We start from the raw sequence: 19,162 nt of genomic DNA on the forward strand, positions 1-19,162 counted from the left end.
TACAAGCCTGAAATCCGTCGGCAAAACGTTCTGGGGAAATAAAACAAACACTGCCAGTTAAAGAAATTATCCCAGCTGCTTCTCGGCTTCCAGGAGAAGCCGGTAAATGCGGTGCTGTACTGAAAGCACCGGTGATGCCGAGGGAGCTGTGCTGATGCTGCGGGAACGGAACAAGACGGCAAGCGTAGCAACGCCGGGGCCGGGCGGAGCGGCAGCCGGGGCGCAGAGGGAAGTCCCCTCCGGCGGCACCCATGCAGGGGGGATTGAGGCTGTTCCAGGCATCTCCGAGGCGGGGAAAGACCAACACGGCACTTTTCCGTTTCAACTTTTCGGTGTAGCCGGCCTGCGCGGCGGCGCGGGCAGGTGCACCGGACCTATGTAGGCTCCCCCTTGGATCCCGCGGTGGGGCGGCAGCAGCCTCGGCGGGGACGGGCGCCGAGAGCCGCGGTCCCGTCCGGCGGCTCCGACGGCCCCGGCCCCGCTCCCCCCCGGCCCCGGGGCCGCGGGAGCCGCCGCAGCAGCGCCCTCTGTCTCCGGCGGGGCGCGGCGCCCGCGGATCGCGTGCGAGCGGGCAGTGTCGGCTTGCCCCGTCCCTCGCCGCCCGCCCGCCACCTGGATCACGAGGGACGCGGCGCCCGAGCATCCTCCCCACCCCCGGCGCCCTCCGGCCCGCTCCCGCCGCTCGCTCCCGCACGTCCGCCCTGCGCCGCGGCCGGGGGCTGCTCCTCGCCCGGAGAAATTTTGCACCCCCGTGTCGTGGCGGGGACCGTGGGGTAAGTCGCTGCATCCCGAGAGATCGCGGCGGGCAGGAGAGGCTCCAGCCTGGGCTGTACGGGGTAACCGGGGGACTGGCGGCTCCGGCCGCCTCGCCCCTCGCTGTCCCCGCGGTGTCTGCGGTCCCGCCGCCCGTGTCGGCGGCGCTGGGACCGCAGACGCGCAGGACGCGCCGCGCTGCTTCCAGGCGGCCGCCGGTGACGGTCCGCAGCTCCCAGGCGAGAGCCCCGGGGGTGCCGGTGACGGCCGATGCTCGGATGGGTGATGCCCGAGCGGTGCCTCTCTGTCTCGAGGGCTTAAACCGGGGCGGCGGAGGGCTCTGCCGCGGCACCTTGGCCACATCCTTTCCACAGACGCTTCGAGAGACCTTTCGAGGGGAAAACAAGTGAAATAAAGTTTCACATTGCCTCTTTCGAGCCCCAGGTGCACTCGCTTGGAACTGGACAGGGTGGGTTTGCCTTAGGGTCAGCCAGTACTTGCCTTGAAGATAATTTTCAACGTTTTATAACTTCAGAGCTACGGATCCTTGTGTTTCAGTTTGACATACCAAAGGGCCAAAAAGCAGTGAGGGAAAGGCTCTGGTGCTTTTTCTGACTTCGTGTTACTTTGTTTAGTAAACAAGAATTTTGTACGTCTTTGGGTGAAGCTGTAGTTTTCTGTTCTTTTTAAAGAATAATTTAAATAGCATAAAACCAAATTATATCATGTAAAAGACTTTTTTTTTTTTCTGAAGACAGACACAAACAATGTTTGTGCGTCATTTAGTGAGTTTCTAGGAGATGGACTATTAAACCAGAAAAAGAAAAGAAACAAAGCCCACCAGAAAAAAACCCAAGAATATGCTTGATGTTTGGTAGTTGGGGGTTTCAAAAAGACAGCCAGGACTGGATTTAAATTAACTGAATGATCTGGTTGTGTTTGGATGTAGACTGTTAAGAAGAATGTTGATGCACATATATTTGGAGTAGATAAAATGAAACAGTTCTCCTTTATGAACCGTAGAGAGTGTTATGATTCAGGGCTAAGACTAAATAATTTTCTTTAAGTGAGAGACTTAATGACTGACAAGATCAAATTCACTGGCAAGACACTTGGTTAATTTGCAACCAAGAGCAAGAATTTATTTCCGTGACAAACAAAGTACCTTATACTGTACGTATTGAGATCCAGAAAGAGTTTCCAGTTAAGGTTTTGGTGGTGACTTTAACACTGTTGCTCCAGCTGGCATCCGCCGGCGCAGCAAAGGCTGAGACAGTCCTCACTTTTCACTGCTCATCCACCACGTCTCTGCGCCCGTATATGTTTGCGACAGCTGATTTTTTTGCCATAGTTGACCATAAAGGTGTATTCAGGTGTTCTTCAGTCTTGAAGAGAAGATTAAGATTTTAGGGGCTGCGTTGGGCTAGTGTGTAAACACCTCCAGCCCCTGGCTCTGGAAGCACAAGGCTACTCAGTCCGTAGGGTGAAGGTGTATGGAGGGGGACTGTTTTGGGAAGAGTGGTGGGGAATGAACAATCGTATGTGGAAAAGTCGGGTCGTTGTGGTTTCAGGATTTTAATTTCAGCTGAGTCGTGGGAGAGGGGAGGTATGTTATTGCCTCAGCTTCCCATTGATTCAGATTTCTGCTCAGGAATTGTAAGGAGGAAATGCATTTCTAGGCCCTGTTTGCAATGCGAGTGCTTACAAAAGCCAGCCAGCCAGTCTAATATTGATTCATCGGTTTCAGCGTATAAACAGATTTAAACTCCAGCAAGGAGGATTTAGTACTCAGAAATGATTTTTCCATTAGATTTTCCTTTCTGTAGGTATATCAAAAAATATAGTAAAGATGCTTTCAGTATCACAAACTGCCCATATATAGTTGAACGAGACTAGAGAACTCAATATAGCTTTTGCTGTCGTGTTTTTAAGGGGTTTGATCCAATCTAAGACCCCACAGAACATGGGGCTCTGCTATTGAATTATCAAAATCCGGTGCCAAATCTTTCCTTAATATTCCTGGTAATTACTGCTGACTCATGCTGACATGTGAGTTCAATTAGCCCCAACTGGAATGTAAAGGATGTGGGAGTGTCTCTTTGTGCCCAGAGAAAGCTAGGACAAAGCAGATTTTGGAGGAAAATTCAAGGAATTGCCAAGTTTGGGTAGGAAGTGTCAGCCAGGGCTTTTTTTCACAGTAACGTTTGAATAACCATTTAAGTTGAAGCCCAGGAAGGGGATGTTGGATAACATGGACTTGTCTTCACTGTGGAATAACTGTAGTCTTAACTCAGACATTGCTTCTAATTTGAGTCGTGTCCATACACACAAACTTGTTGCTGAAGAGTGTTGATGTTTTCAATTTGAGTTGGCTTACCCATGAGGAATAAGCTATAGCTCAGATAGCCACAATTCATCAGCTGCTAACCCAATCTGCCTGAATGGCACAAGTGGGATTTTGCTCCACCCTTCCTGCTCCCACTTGAAGGGGGCTACCTGGAGAACAGGTCCTGCCTGCTTCCCTCGTACAGGCAGAGTGCAGACAGCATCAGCTTGGCCGTGAGGTAAGCAACAGGATATTTGCCAATGTGAATGCTCCCACACAATTACTGCCTAACTGCCATGTTTGTGACAGGTCACTGGTGGTGGACACTGTCACCACATGGCCATGGCAAAGCAGGACAGGAAGACTCTGCAGCAGTCCAGCACTTTCTGGTGCTCAGAACAGGGCAGTGCTGCAACAAGGCGTGACAAGCAAAAAAATGTCTTTGCCCCAGAAATTAATTTCCTGTCAGCTACCAGCTGGTGCAAAAGGTCACTTATATGTCAGAGGTATGTGCTAATATGTGTATATACATATACATATACATATACATATATCTATATATCTATATATCTATATCTATAAATCCAGCCATACTTGGCTAGCAGGAGCAGGAGATGCTGCTTTTGAGAGAAGCAGTTTCACTGTTGGCTTTCTATGTAAGTTACCACTAGGAAATGGCAGATCAGAATTTCTACAAACATTTTGAGGTCAAAGCAAAGAAGGTGGACAGGATGGCAAATACGCAGCCTAGTGTGTACCAAGTAGGCCCTTTTTTTTTTTAAGGGGAAGGTGACTCTAATGCAGACTTCTGGGTCTGCATGGAGAATGAAAATTTCAAGGTGCTTTGCAAGGAATTTGACTGAGAGTCAGGAACCAGATGAACATCCTGAGACGGAAATGCTTTAGGAGTGTGTCTCTGTCAGTCCGGAGCTCCCACAGAGCTGTTCACAGTCATGTTGGATTTAATTCAACTTACCTTCAGAGTCCTGAACTTTTAGATATCTGTAGCAAGTCCTGTCTGTGTAGTACTACTGTCAGCATATCAAATATGTCATAGGCAATGTCAGAACTTGAATTGATGGACTTACAGGGTTGCACAGGTGGGGTGGACAAAATGGTGCCGACATAATGCCAACTAAATGTACCCCAAAAGTTATGAACCCCCAAGGTCCCCTGTGCCAGTATGTGATATAACCATTTCAGCATAGACCAGGTAGGATTTGTTCACTCAAGTGCAACCCTCAGGTTCAAAGGTGTGCAGCTACAGTCACAAGAGACCCAGTGTATCTCTTTTACCTTTTTGAGACCTTATTCTGAATCTTATCCTTTCCATCTGACAGGTTCTTTCTGGTGTGCAGTACAGGGCAAGTGCAGGATGGCTGTGTAAAATTGAGCAAGGTGGCAGTGCTTAGCTGCCTATGTCAGTGGAAGGTGTTCAGTATGAGCATTTGTGAACAAAGCATTTATTCTGTACCCAGGTACTTGTCACAAGAGGGCTGGACCACACTGTCTATGCTTTTGAATTAAGGCTACATCTGCAGGCAACACAAATAATTTGCATGATGCAATCCATATGAAGCAAAACATGGTGTTTGCAATCATGTGTTTGTTCTGTGACTGCAGTGCTGCCTGGTGCACCAGAGCTATTGCTCTGTATTCAACAGCAATATCTGTGCATGCACTAAATGCGTTAGATATTTATTCCTTGCTCTTTAACTGTATTAGTATCGATGCTGAATGGTGGTCATTTCAGTATGTTTAGCTTGCTGAAAACATGTGTTCATGTAAAATCAAGTTTTGTCCTTTCTTAGGACTGTAGAAAACCACCATGAGAGCATTTCTCCTTCTTCTGTAACTCTTCAGCTGAAACAGAGTGAAGTTGAATGCGTGGCACTTTTGGGGTCATTGTCTCTCCCTCTCCTGGGTGCTGTTTGCTACATTTGGTAATGTACAGATCCCCGGGAGTCATGATGCTAAGTAACCTCCTGAACTTCTTCCTTCACTGAAACTTCAAATGTTATGCTCTCACCTTAAACTCAGGGCAGCATTGTATGGAAAACAGCCCTTCTTGGCCTCGTTGTCTCTCACAGGGATTTGCTTCTCCAAAATGTGTTTTTTCTGATGTCTGAGAAATCCTAGTGCACTTTTCAGACTGAGTCTCCCACTCCATGTCCTAAAATGAGGAATCATTCCACAAACATCATGCTTTCTTCCTGTTTCAGGCCATTTATAGAGAAGCAAAATTTGATGAGGTTGTTTTGTGGACAAGGAGTTAGGCATTAGAGATTTTGGAGGCGTATACTGAGAGGACTATCATTCAGGTTGGGACTCCACAGGATCTGTCAGAACTGTTCCCTATTTCATGAATGTCTCAAATGAGAGGTCAGAGCTTGTGGGCATTCAGCCTGCAGAGGTCACCAAACAGGTTCCAGGCACTCTGGAAGATAAAAGTCAAATTCAGAGTGATTTTTGACAGTCACAGCCTCTAGAAAACCAGCCAGAATATGAGTCTATAAGGTTTAGTGTAAAGGTTTATCTTTAGTCAGTAATAAATCATGTACTCAAATATAGCATGGGGAATGGCTAAGGAGAAAAGGATGTGGAAATGTGGTGGGTCACAAACCAAACATGAGTCAGTAGCATTGCACTGTTGTAAAAATGGTGTGTAAGAATAGAAATGTTTTTTCTGAGGTACATGAATCTTTTTGTCCTGCTCAGCTCAGGTAGGTCCTCAGCTAGAGTATTGCACTCATTTGGGAGCAGGGTACTTGAGAAAAAATTGCAGATAGAATTAAGAGTCCAGAGGAGAGCAAAAGGGATGATCAGATGTGTAAAAACATGATTTACTAGAAAAGATTAGAGTAATTGCTTAGTCTAGTTTAGAAAAATAAAAGGAAGGAAGTTAAAAATCATCAGAAATATAGGATTAGCTGCAAAGTTAGTTGAATTTAAACTGTAATTTAGGTTCATGTCAGTTAGGGCAAGAAATTATGATAGAATTATATGTTATGTTGTAGTAAGGAAAATTTAGTTTAGGATGCTTAGGAGAAAAAATTGTGATTTTAGTGATAGTTAAGTGCTGGAAGGAAATGTCTGGGGTACTCATAGAATGTTCTTCTTCAGTATGAGCATCATTGGGGAGTGGTTTAACAGCTGTGTTGTTACAGCTATGATGGCCTAAGCATGTAAAAGAGTAGAAAGATGTGGCACTTTTTTATTAAATCAATTGATTTAGCTAGAAAAAACAGACAAGTCTTTCATGCTCACAAGACATTTCTCAGATATGCAACCTCTGAATGGTTTTGATACAGCTGCTTCTGTATGAAGCAGGGAATGATGTTCTGTACAGTCTCTTGAGGGTCTTTTCAGTCCCATTTGCAATGATTAACAAAATCTTTCTGTCTTGGGATAGACGGGTGTTAAGGGACTGGGGAGGGAAGGCAGGCTATAAAAGCAGATGAAAGAGCTCTCTCCTACCCTGTAATTGGGGAGATTCCCTACAACTTTCATTCCATGAAAAATGCCTGTTTATTACTTTTCAGGAATGGATGAGAATCAGTAAATCTTATACTAGCTTCTCTATAAGTGTCAGGTGGTTTTGGATAGTAGCAAATGCTTTATGACAAGTGATATTGTGATAACATGTGATGTGATAAAATGTTTGCTTTTTTATCTTACAGGCAAATAAATTTCTGGGAGTTTTGAAGGCAAGGAGTCAAATTTTCCCCCCACTATTGCCCTAGTTTTATAAAGTAAAATACTTGCAGTCGTTTGTGAAAATTAACATTTTTAAATCTAAGAACTCATGATCAAAACTTTAATGAGCATATCTAAAACAATACTGTTAGGATTATTAATGAGAATTAATTTTTATACATTGGCTACTTCAGGGTAGCAACAGATACAAATAATATTAGAAGAGTGTGGTACTATAGGTAACTTGAAAATGTATTTAAATATACTTTTGTGTCTGGACACATGTCTCTAAAACAGTAAAAGTATTTACAATAAAAAGTTCCAGAAGTTGTCAAATAACAAATGAAAAGGGTAGGTATACCCATAGATCTCAAAACCATAATGTGAGTATCTTGCTTACAAAGGAGAAATTCATGCTTCTGGAGAGGAAAACACAGAATCATAGATCACAGAGTGGTTTGGGTTGGAAGGGACCTCAAAGATTCTAATTCTTACCTCACTGCTATGGGCAGGGACACCTGCAACTAGGTCAGGTTGCTCAGGGCCCCATTCAGCCTGGACCTGAACATGTCCAGGGATGGATCTACAACTTCTCCAGGTGACCTGTGCCCGTGTCTCACCACCCTCACCTTAAAGAATTTCTTCTTAACATTTCATCTAAACCTGCCCTTCACTTAAAAACCATTATCCCTTTTCTTATCACTACATGTCCTTGTGAAAAGTCCCTCCCCAGCTTTCTTGCGGGCCCTCTTTAGGTACTGGAAGGCTGTTGTAAGGTCTCCCTGGAGCCAAGTGCTTCTCCCCAGAGCTGTTCTCAATCCATTCTCTGCTCAGCCTGTGCTTGGGGCTGCCTGACCCACGTGCAGGACCTTGCACTTAGCCTTGTTGAGCTTTATGATGTTCGTATGGGCCTTATACATTGGTAGTTAAGAACCTGCACTATATTTTAGTACTTATTCAAACCAAGGTGCTGGAGTAGTGTCTTGTCAGCACAGCAGACAAAACTATCCAGTCTTTTAACAAGTATAACTTGCTTAGCTGTATTTACATAAAAAATTAGCTACATTAGGTTTTATTTTTACTTTTGTTTTCAGATTCAGTATCTGAAAGAACAGGAACTTTTGAGTTTCCATTCTGATGTTCATGTACTTCATTAAACTGAAGACTTGCAAGAACAGAGCAAAAACTTGACAGCTCACACAGCAGCCTGGCTGTTGGTGTATATTTCCAAACTGTGACCTGCTTCTTTCAGACTAGGTGTTTCTTACAATGGTGGCAAAAACATTTTAAAACACTCAACTGCAATGGTAATAATAATAATAACAATAACAATGTCAATTTAAGCATCGAGTTAACATAACTTTCAGAGTTCCAGGAGAAAATATTTAATGTTTCATTTCAATTTTTCTCTGCATTCCCATTTTCCATCTCAGGCTTTGAGAAAAACACCTTTTACTTCCTCTCTGTTTGTTTGTTTGTTTGTTTGGGTTTTTTTTTTTGTTTGTTTGTTTTTTTACCTCTGGATCTTCAGACATCTAAGCTCTGCTGAAGCTCTGTTATGGGGTTCTTGTATTTCATCCTGTTACTCTTTTTCTTCCACTGAATAACTGAGTAGGAACAACACAGAAGAGCAAAGCCAGGAGAAGAATAAGATTGCATCTCCCCAATAGGCTGATTTTACATCCAGGTTTATTATTAATTTTCCTCTCTGTCTTCCTAGTCCTACCTACATTTCATAACTTTACATTTCATAACTTTTATAGCAGTCCCCATTTTGTTGGCCTTAGATCCAGATCTCTTTTGCTTCTTTTCATAGGGAGAATGCTATGCTGTGTTATCCTGGTGTCACACAGGCTCCTCTGAGGACAGGCTATGTCTCTGAGCCAAAGGCAGCCACTTTTGTCTTTTTCCACACTGTCTCTAGTGACGCAGAAAAAATGCAAATATATGATACCAATGAATTATATATGATCTATATATATATGGAAAAATAGATATTCAAAATATATGAGCTGTCACATATTTTACTCCTGTTCTGCATTGGAGTGCAAGTAAAATCTTTTAAGAAGTATTTTGTGGAAGAGAGAAATCAGGCAATGAGAGTACAGTTATGGTGTATGACAGACTTTTTTGAAAGACTTGGAATTGGATCTTGGCCCACTTGCAGAAGAGCATCACCATCTTACTGGCTACTGTGGAGAGTCGCCCTAAATTTGATAAGCAATTCTTTCCTGATGAAACTTCCATTTAAGTTCCATTTTGGTTTTACAGTAGAAAACTCCTAGAAATGGTTGCTAGTGTTTCTGTCCGATCTCATCTATTCAATCCTCTAATCTGTACGTAGCCTCCCTTTGGATAACTCAGTTTCCCATCATGCTCTTTGCATTTACTCCAAAATTGCACCACTGTGGTGGGTTGACTCTGGCTGGATGCCAGACACTGACCAAAAGCACTCCATCACTCCCCTCCTCAACTGGACAGGGGAAAGAAAGTATAACAAAAGGCTCATGAGTTGAGATAAGGGCAGCGAGAGATCACTCATTGATTATCATCATGGGTAAAACAGACTCAGCTCGGGGAAATTAATTTAACTTATTACTAATCAAAATCAGAGCAGGATATTGAGAAGTAAAACAAATCTTAAAAACACCTTCCCCTCACCCCTCCCTTCTTCCCAGCTGTATCTCCTCCCTCCTAGCGGTGCAGGGAGACAGGGAATGGGGTTATGGTCAGTTCATCAAACATTTCTCCCACTGCTCAGAGAGAGGAGTCCTTCCTCTGCTCCAAGGTGGGGTTCTTCCCAAAGGAGACAGTTCTCCATGAATTTCTCCAGCCTGAGCCTTTCCCACAGGCTACAGTTCTTCACAAACTGCTCCAATGTGGGTCCCTTTCCACAGAGTGCAGTCCTTCAGGAGCAGGTTGCTCCAGCATGGATCCCCCACAGACCATGGGGGATACTCACTGGACACACTCTCGCCATGGGTCTGCACGTCCCTGCCAGGAGCCAGCTCCAACACAGTCTTCCGACAGGGTCACAGCCTCCTCTCAGGAGGCCACTTAGTCTGGTGTGGGTCTCCTCCACAGGCTGCACGTGGATCTCTGCATCCCTGTGGATCTCCATGGTCTGCAGGGACACAACTACCTCACGAAAGTCTGCACCATGGGCTGCAGGGGAATCTTGGCTCCGGCACCTGAAACACCTCCTCCCCCTTCTTCACGGATCTTGGTGCCTACAGAGTTGTTCCTCTCACATATTCTCACTCCTCTCTTCTCTGAGTGCAATTTATTCTGCACAATACCTTTTTTTTTCTTAAATATATTATCACAGAGACACTACCGCCATCTCTGATTGGCTTGTGCTGGAGGCCTTGGCCTGTGCTGGATCCACCTTGGAGCTGCCTGGCATTGGCTCTGTTGGACATGGGGGAAGATTCTGTCATCTTCTCACAGAAGCCATCTTCTCACTGTAGCCCCCCCGCTACCAAAACCTGGCCACTAAAACTCAATACAACCACACTTCTAGTCCAGCCTTATGGATGGATACAGGATGATAAATAGTCTTATCTAAGATTATTGTATTGCTCTAGTATTTCAAAGAGAATCCCAAACCTCAGACACCTGGAGTCTGATGAAATGACAAGCGTGGTATTAAAACACAGGTGTTTGGGAGAATAACACCAGGAATGCCAGTGAACTTACAAGAGGGTTTGAAGGACCAGTCCTTAATTACATTTGCAATCTGTGGCTTGTTCTGTGACTCAAAGTAACATGTCGAATTTACCCCATCACAGTGCTGTGTGGGTGCTGGAGCATATACCACCTTATGGTGGAACAGGGGAGTGGGGCATGAGGATAAAACCAATAAACCCAATAGGCAGTCAGTGCACAGCCACATGTGTCTTGGGAAAAAACACGACACAATTTATCCAAAGGGATACTGTTTTCCTTTTATATCTAAGGATACTTATCCTTCACTTAAAATTGAAGGCAAGCTAATGAAATGCATAAACTTGAATAACTAATTAGCTCTAGAAGACTTATCATGACAGCACAGAGCTCAATCTGGACAGAACCTGTCTGAGAAATTATATATACAGTTAACAAGCATGCTTGAGTTGTTCACTGTACTGAGCTCTGTGTTGCCAGCAAAAAGCTGCTCCCAAAACCTGAACCTAGCTATAGGTAGACAGCTCAGCTGAGGCCTTGCTATGCTACTCATTCATGGTAGAAATATTCCATTGACCTATCTTACTGGTTTTAGTCAGATTTGCTATGGAAATGATGCTTATGCTTTCACAGCGTCTGCTTTTCTTGTGACCTGTTAGTCAGGTTCCAGCAAACAGAACAGAGGGACAGAGATCTCAAAGATATTATGTTCCTGAGAGTTTAAAAGCGAAACATGCTATGCTAATATCCCTACTGAGGGCAAGATTGCAATGCAAGATTGACTGTCTTGTTAATCATCAAATAATCCATATGGTTCCAACAATATTCTAAATGCTCCAGCTGTAGAAAAACTTCTCATCGCTGCTCACGTCTTCTTATTTAAAGTCCAGCTGATGTGGCAACCTCATATTTTCCTCAGAATATCTGTGATATAGACAATGGAGGACCAAAGTCAAGCCCGGTAGAAAGAGATACCACTCTGCTAACTACAAGGTATTGTACCAGACATATGCCCAATATTTTTTTTTTTGGAGTGTTTTTATATGTGCTACCATGTGTATCCTTCCTCAAGTGACAGTGTGCATGTTAGGGGTTCTAAAAACAACTGTATTTTTCAAACATTGCTTTAAAAAACCCAACAAAAGTGCATCTAAGCTTTTTTAAGAAGTTATTTATTTACATCCTCAAAGCTCAAAAGAAGTGTCCTTGAACTTAATTTCAAGCTTTCTTATATAAACATATAAAGAAAGAAAGGCTGATGAGACAATTTAGTCCCCAGATGAACTTGTTTGTGAAGGAAGAATAATGATTGAAATTTTTGTTCTGCTAAAGAAGAAGAGTGTAGCTACATACCCATCCTGTAGCAAAGGGCTGCTGTGTTTTAAAGTCAAGCACTCAAAAATTAGGAAACCCAGGAGTTAAAGACAAACATAAATTCATAAAATGTTTAGATAGAAAAAGACCTCTAAGAACATCAAGTCCAGCTCTTAAGTTCCTCACCTGTGTGGACAGGCACTAAACTTAATCTCATACTAAAACAGAAGTTGCATATTTTATTATCCTCATTCACCTCGTAGTCTCAGCTCTGTACTATGCACTGCTCAAATCCTGTGCAAACACAGTGGTATTAATTTTGTCACAGACTCTTCGGTGATAATTGTGACTTTAGTATTTAAGTGCATCAAAACCACCACTGAATTAATCTGTATTATACTGCTGAGACATATGGTCTTATTAGTAGTGATAAATCTGAAATACTTATTCTCATTTACTCAATGCCAGACACTTAGGAGATGATTTTCCACAAGATGCAGCCTTTGGTGCATGCTCATTCAGAGCTCAGTGCTGGCTGCCTCCAGCTGCAGTACTGAGTGCTCACCGCTTTTAGAACAGACCAAGGCTCCCGTGCCTCTGATGTCCCAGGCTGTGGTCTCATGCCTTGCATCATGCAGCCCTAATTCCTACAGCCCCTGTGTAGCCTCAATTTTTTCCCCCAGCTCTCCAAGTGGGGCAGGAGTCTGGCTCTGCGTGCTCAGATTTCTTCTCGTAAGGCAGGCAGTGAAGGCAAAGGAGCCCACAGGAGACCTGGAAGGGAGATTGCAGTAGGGAGGTGCTGGCCACCTAATTTCTGGCAAAACCCCCAAATTTTCAATGGTTACTTTGAATTCCTAATGATCATTCAGAAGCAGTGCTCCTGACAGGTCCTTTTCCAGAGTGTTCCAGAGCACAGCATCTCTCTGCAGGTCTTAGGGATGCTGAGAATGGGGACTACAAGCCTTCTGCTTCTGTTCCCTCCCTGCCTTGTCCCAGTCTGTTTCAGTCCTTCCCATGACCGACTCCTTGTTCCCATGCCTTGTATTTGGAGTCCTTTGTTGCATGAGGATGTGGAGGAACAGCAAGAGGGAAGGTCTAGCACTGCCTTTGCTGCTCCAAGGGGAGGCCTGTAAAGCGCACAGGGATGCACATGCACAGTGCAGATGCCTGTGGGAGGAATGAAGGCGATGATGTGAGCGCAGCTCAGGCAGAAGCTGTAGAGAACTGTCAGACTACAACAAGTCTCCCGAGCACATGCAAGCTGGATTTTTTGCCAGAAGCTCCAAACATAGCCAAATTTGTACACATTTTCTTTGAAGGAAATTAATGAGAGATTTTATGTGTGTTTGTCAGACAACATATGATCCCTTGTACTTGTAGAACACCCTCTGTAAATCAAGCATTACATGCTTTTTTTTGGTCTTATAACAACTCTTCATGTTTGAGAATTAACCTTCTGCTTTTTCACTGGAGAGATAATTGAGGCAGAAAAGGAAATTTTAGAGCCAGAAAGAGCCGCTGTGATCTAGTTTCAATCTCATGTATAACCGGGGCATCAGACATCCTTAAACAAATTCTTACCACACAGGTCCATTAGTTTTGTTAAGAAAAAAGTTTTTGATGAAAAAACGCTCAGTGATGGAGAATCCTCCACAGTCTTGGGTAAATTATTTTGATAGTCATTTATTTGTAACTTGAATTTAATTAACCTCAAGTTCAGTAAATTGGATCCTGCTAGAAATGTTTGTTTCTTGTCACGAAATGTTTGTTTCCTACGTAATGTAGTTACTTATTGTATGGAAGTTCTCTGTTGCTGTTCTTCATGATAACCCAAACAGTTTGAGCTCCTGCACTCTGACTGTGGGGTTCATTTTCACAACCCTTATTCACTCTTTTTTCCCCAGTTATTTTTTAAATGGGGCTGCTTCAGCTAGAAACATCCTATTTAAAAGGATATATCCAAAACCGTTATCATATTTTCTCCTAAGATATGACCATTCATTAGAAGCAGAAAACTTGGTACAAATATGCCAATAACAATTAATTTAGTGGGAGCAGCCAGATAGATTTCTGTCCTGTTGATGAGCCATCGTGAGTGGAAGTCTTCTTCCAGAGTTGCTCCTGCTAAGGTGGAAACACTTAATCCTGAGAAAAGCCAAGCCACACTCCAGCCCCATCCCCTTCTTGCTTTGCTGGTGAAATTCACCACGGTGCCATGGCATGGTAGGGATGAGCGCACAACCTCCTCACTCCCAGGCTGCCTCTTCAAAAACTGTGCTGCTTTGAAGCTGTGGTCTGCAGAGCCCTTTATTGTAGTTCAGGCATTGAATGCATGGTATGTGATTACATTCAGGCAGGAAATGTTTAATAAAATTTAGTGAAAGGAGAGATCATTGGATAATGTAATCTGACCTCCTATAGCTACCAAAGATTTTTTTTTCTGAGTATGCCTGCATTCAACTCAACTGTTTCTATTTAATTTAAGTATAACTTCTGTTAGGATAAAGTGCACATTACAAAAAGGCATCTAACAGTGGTTTCAAGACAACAGGATCCATTAAATCCTTTGTACCTTGTTCCAGTGTTTAAATGCTCATGATGTTCCAGATTAATATCTTATTTCTTATTTGGATGTATCTGACTTCATTTTCTAAGTGCTTGCTGTGTATTAAAATATTTCAGTACTCATATCTTCCCCTGGAAGTACTTCATTTTATTTAAGTCACCTAAATCTTTTTTCTATGCAAAGAAATTTCTTCAGCCTGCAAGTATTTATTTTATCTTCTTTCTTCACTCTTACCAGTTTCTAACATTATTTGAAAAACACTCACGTGCGAACTGTACACACTATTCCAGCCATCAGTCTTATCATATTGTTAAACAGATGTAAACCCATACCACTTAGGTTAGCATCTGCATTAGCTGCCTTTGCAGCAGCTCCTCCCTGGCAACTCAAACTATGGATTGTATTCATTTTCACTTTGATCCCTAATTCCTTTCAAGAATCACTCACATTTCAGGATGCAGTCCCTATTCAGTAGTAATGATGTGCATTCCCTATTCTGAGATGCAAGTGTTTGCATTTGGCTGTATTAAAATACATTGTGGATAAAGAGGAACAGCCTACTGGGCACTCCAGATTGCTCTGTTTCACTGTTTCAACATTATTTATCAATCTTCTAAATTTTTATAACTTTGTAAATATTATCACCAATGAGTTTGTATTGAACCTCGATGTCTGTAAGGTCTTTATGAAGCCTTTTTTATTTAGCAGTGATTTCTCTATAATTACTTTATTTTTTTACTCTGTCACTTGAGAGGTTGTTTACTTGTGGAAACTGTGCACTGTAATACGTTGTTGTGGCTTTTTAAAAGCAGAATAATGTGCTGCTAACTTACTAATACAAGTGAACTCCTCTGTCAGCTAGAGGTGATAACTTCTCAGCAAGCTAGTTTCACTCCAAAGAGCACGATATTCCATAGAATTCTGCTAAGTGTTGTAATTCATCTTTCTTATCAGCTTTTCTGGTATTTTGCTTGGGATGGATGTCAGTCTTGCCATCCGGTGGATAGCCGGATCATTATGTTTCCTTTCCCTGAATATTATCATACAGCAGCTGTCTTTCAGTCCTTCGGCTTTCCCCGGTGTTCAGAGGTTCATTGTGAATTAATGTCAGTAGAGATTACAAGCATCTGACAGAAGCAAATGATTATGGTCCACTTCTACCCTTTTCTGGCACTTCTGTTCCTTTTGGTCCCAGCTTTCCTCCTCCTGAAGCTCCTCAAGCTTGTAAGCCCCCTTTCCTGCTGCTGGAATGGTGGAAGATTGCTTCTTTGGGTTCCTCAAACATGTGGAGAGAATGTGAGGACTCTCAAGCGTTATAGGTAAAAAGGAAAGAGCACAACTGTTCTGACCAGCCGAGTGCTGTCCACCCAACTTCTTCCTGTTTTTTATCCATGTGAGACCAGTGGGCTCCTGGGAAGGAGCCCCCAGCCTCCTTCAGTGGTGGAGATGGGCTGTCCTATCCTATAGGTGGAGAGCAGAGCTCACAGTTGATCAGAAGAAAACACAGTCCAGATAAGACTGTGAATACCTGCTCTTCTCCAGTTTTTAAAATACATATTTTCATGGTTTATGGATCTGTGCAGCTCAACAAATTCAAGTGCTGTTTTCAGACATATTTTTAGGACCATTAGCCATGAACATTCTGACTTTGTCTTTATTCCTATCCATGCATTTTCAGACTCATTTTAACCACATGCCACTATTGGCATTAGTGGCAGTGGCAGAAGCACCTCTTGGTGGTGTGTATCTAGGACGTTGGTGTTCAATTGCTGGGGCAATGCTTCATACCATGTTGCTGTCGTAACCCTTTCTCCTAATTCTGTAGAAGGTTCCTGTAGAAAGCTTGAAGAGAGTGTGGCTAATTCTTGTTTGATGGGAGTGCATGATTCTCCTTCTTTTCAGAGACTAGAAATAAATCTACTGAGCCCTCTTAGCTTTTATGTAGTTCTAACTTAAAGCCATCTCCATCTAATTAGAACTGCACACACTTTTTAGAATTATTTTCATCATAATATTATTCTAAAAAGGACTTTATCTTTTGTCTTTAGTGCTGCAACTTGTGAATTTTCCTTTGGGCCTTCATCTTTCCTAACTAGCATTTTGCACTCCATAAATTCTACCTCATATTGTTTGCTATTTATTTCCTGGTTTTGTTTGAATACTGAGGTCCATTTAGTTATTTCTACTTGCTGTCACATATTAATCAGCTGATCCAGAATGGGTTTTAAAACAAAGTCGCCCTTTTGGGAAATTGAATGAACTCTTAACTTTCAGTTTTCAGTTGAATTATGCCGTTCAAGCCTTTCTTCTCCTTTTAACTTTGATCATGAAGGCAAGAGAAGGGAAGTCTAGCATGTGACACTGTTTTGAAACATGAACTATGAGTCATAGATTCATATTATGGACAGGAAGGACTCAGAACACAAAAGTACTACAATATTGTATTAGGTTTTTATTGCAAGGACTTGGTAGTGGGGGTCTACAGGGGTGGCTTCTGTGAGAAGCTGCTGGAAGCTTCCCCTGTGTCCAATAGGTCAACAACAGACCTGCTGCTGGCCAAGGCTGAGCCCATCGGCAACAATGGCAGCGCCTTTGGGATAATGTATTTATGAAGGGGAAAAGAGCCTGCACAACTGCATGTGCAGTCAGAGAAAAGAGTGAGAATATGTGAGAGTGGCAGCCAGTAGCCAGTAGCAGTCAGTGAAGAAGGAGTGGGAGGAGGTGCTTCAGGCACCAGAGCAGAGATTGCTCTGCAGTCCATGGTGCAGCCCATGGTGAGGCAGCTGTGCCCCTGCAGCCCATGGAGGACCCCACTCCAGAACAGGTGGATGCCTGAAGGAGGTTGTGACCACATAGGAAGCCTGTGCTGGAGCAGGGTCCTGGCAGGACCTGTGGACCCATGGAGAGAGCAGCCCACAGTGAGCAGGTTTGCTGGCAGGACTTGTCATCCCAAGAAGCACCCATGCTGGAGCAGCCTGTTCCTGAAGGACTGGGCCCTGTGGGAGGGACCCTTGCAGGGGCTGTTTGTGAAGAACTGCAGCCCATTGGAAGGACTCGTGTTGGAGAAGGCCATGGGAGATTGTGAGGAGTCCTGTCCCTGAGGGGGAAGAAATGGCAGTGTCTGATAACTGACCACAGCCTCCATTCCCCATCCCCTTGGGCTGCTGCAGGGGGAGGAGGTAGAGAAAATGCAGTGAAGTTGAGCCTCGGAAGAAGGAAGGGGTATGGGGAAGGCATTTTTGAGATTAGGGTTTATTTCTCATTACCCTGCTCTGATTTGTTTGGTAATAAATTCAACTAATTTCCCCTAGATCAGTCAGATTTGTCCATGATGGTAAGTGGTGAGCATTCTCTCTCCTTCCTTATCTCAACCTATGAGCCTTTTATTATATTTTTTCTCTCTTGTCCTGCTGAGGAGGGGAGTGATAGAGTGGGTTTGGTGAGTACCTGGCATCCAGACAGGGTCAACCCACCACAAATATAAAGAAAATACTTTTTAATGCGAGGTTTCAGAAGAAACTACAGTTCTTTTGGCATCTCCACATCATTTTAGCTTCCAGCTGAAGTAGGAAATCTGTGAGGGTAGATGTAATCTTAAAAACAGGCAGACTGTAAAAAAAAAGAACTTGAAGATTAAACCAATTTAACAAGGTCTTTGAAGGTGGTAAGAAGGCTTTATCTGAGCAAATACTGCAGCATACTCTTAACCTGCAGCAGTATTTATTGCACTGTATCATATCTCTCATCAGCTTTGGACAGGCAGTTCACCCATCTGACATCACAGGAAATCATTCCAGCAATAGTAAAAAAAAATGGTTCTGCTTCTGGAAGAGCTTTATGCCTGACACTGCACCAGCTGGAGAATGACTGGTGTTTCCACCATAACCTGCATTTGAGAGAAGGCATCTAGTCTGATCTCTATATTATAAGTCATTTCAGAATGAATTCTCAGAAGGAAAGAACAAGTAACAGCTCTGGTCATTTGGAGTAAAAATAGAATGTAGATTTAAATGATTTTGACAAAGTAACCTGATAGCTGTCTGTTGACACAATAACTGATTTTACAGATGAGGGAAGCACAGTAGACCTAAGGTATCTCAATTTAGCAAGGGATGCTGTGCTTGCATGTATGAAATACATTTTAGATTTTGCTTAATAAACTGTGCTCAATCCTGTTCTCCTAAATGATAGGAAGAAAAAGCAGTTTGTAACATGAGAGGGAAATAAAAGAGTTTTGGTTGTCCCAGAATAGAAAAATGAAGGCTGACTGAAGATATGACTGATATTTAAAAATATGCCAATGAGTAAACACAATGGAGGAGGAAGAGCTATTTAAACTAAAAGACAATGTTGGCAGAAGAACAAATGGGCATAAAATGACCATGAACAAATTTAAGCTGGAAGGCGAAAGGTTTCTAGTTATCAGAAAGCTGCCTTTCAATGAAAAACAGAGCCCTTCTAAATGGCTTTTAAATTAAGCTCGGTAAGTTTATGATTTGCTTTGCACGACACACATGTTCAGCAGCATGGGATTTGATTCAGTGACATAGAAATTCCCTTTAATTTTATATCTTACACAAAGCAGCAATTACTCTTGAGATATACTAACCTCTCTGGCAGCATGCACCCACTGTGGAGCAGCACTCAGCATGACTAAAATATTCTTTCAGACAGAAAATCAAGAGACTTTGATATTCAGCTAATCTCCAGAAGATTTAAACAGACTGAATGCAAAGACTTTTTCCAAGCTTGAAATGTCTCTAAGACTAACATACTCAAACAAATCAATAAGACCAAGTTTTGTGTGAAAATTGTCACCTCAGTCAGCACTGCATTGGGTC

General features: G+C 43.0%; 1 protein-coding gene across 1 annotated transcript in view; it reads left to right on the forward strand.

Annotated features, from left to right (window-relative positions):
- Positions 1 to 589: 589 nt before the first annotated feature.
- LOC121672847 (aryl hydrocarbon receptor repressor-like) overlaps positions 590 to 19,162 on the forward strand; it is a 90,506-nt gene continuing 71,933 nt past the window's right edge. Inside the window, exon 1 of the mRNA XM_042045758.1 lies at positions 590 to 773. The gene's annotated coding sequence lies outside the window, so the exon portion shown is untranslated. The remainder of the gene's footprint in view (positions 774 to 19,162) is intronic.

Source organism: Corvus kubaryi, unplaced genomic scaffold (genome assembly GCF_017639235.1).
Source record: "Corvus kubaryi isolate FWS band 111438036 unplaced genomic scaffold, C.kubaryi_AGA036_p1.0 65004, whole genome shotgun sequence".
NCBI classification, from domain to species: domain Eukaryota; kingdom Metazoa; phylum Chordata; class Aves; order Passeriformes; family Corvidae; genus Corvus; species Corvus kubaryi.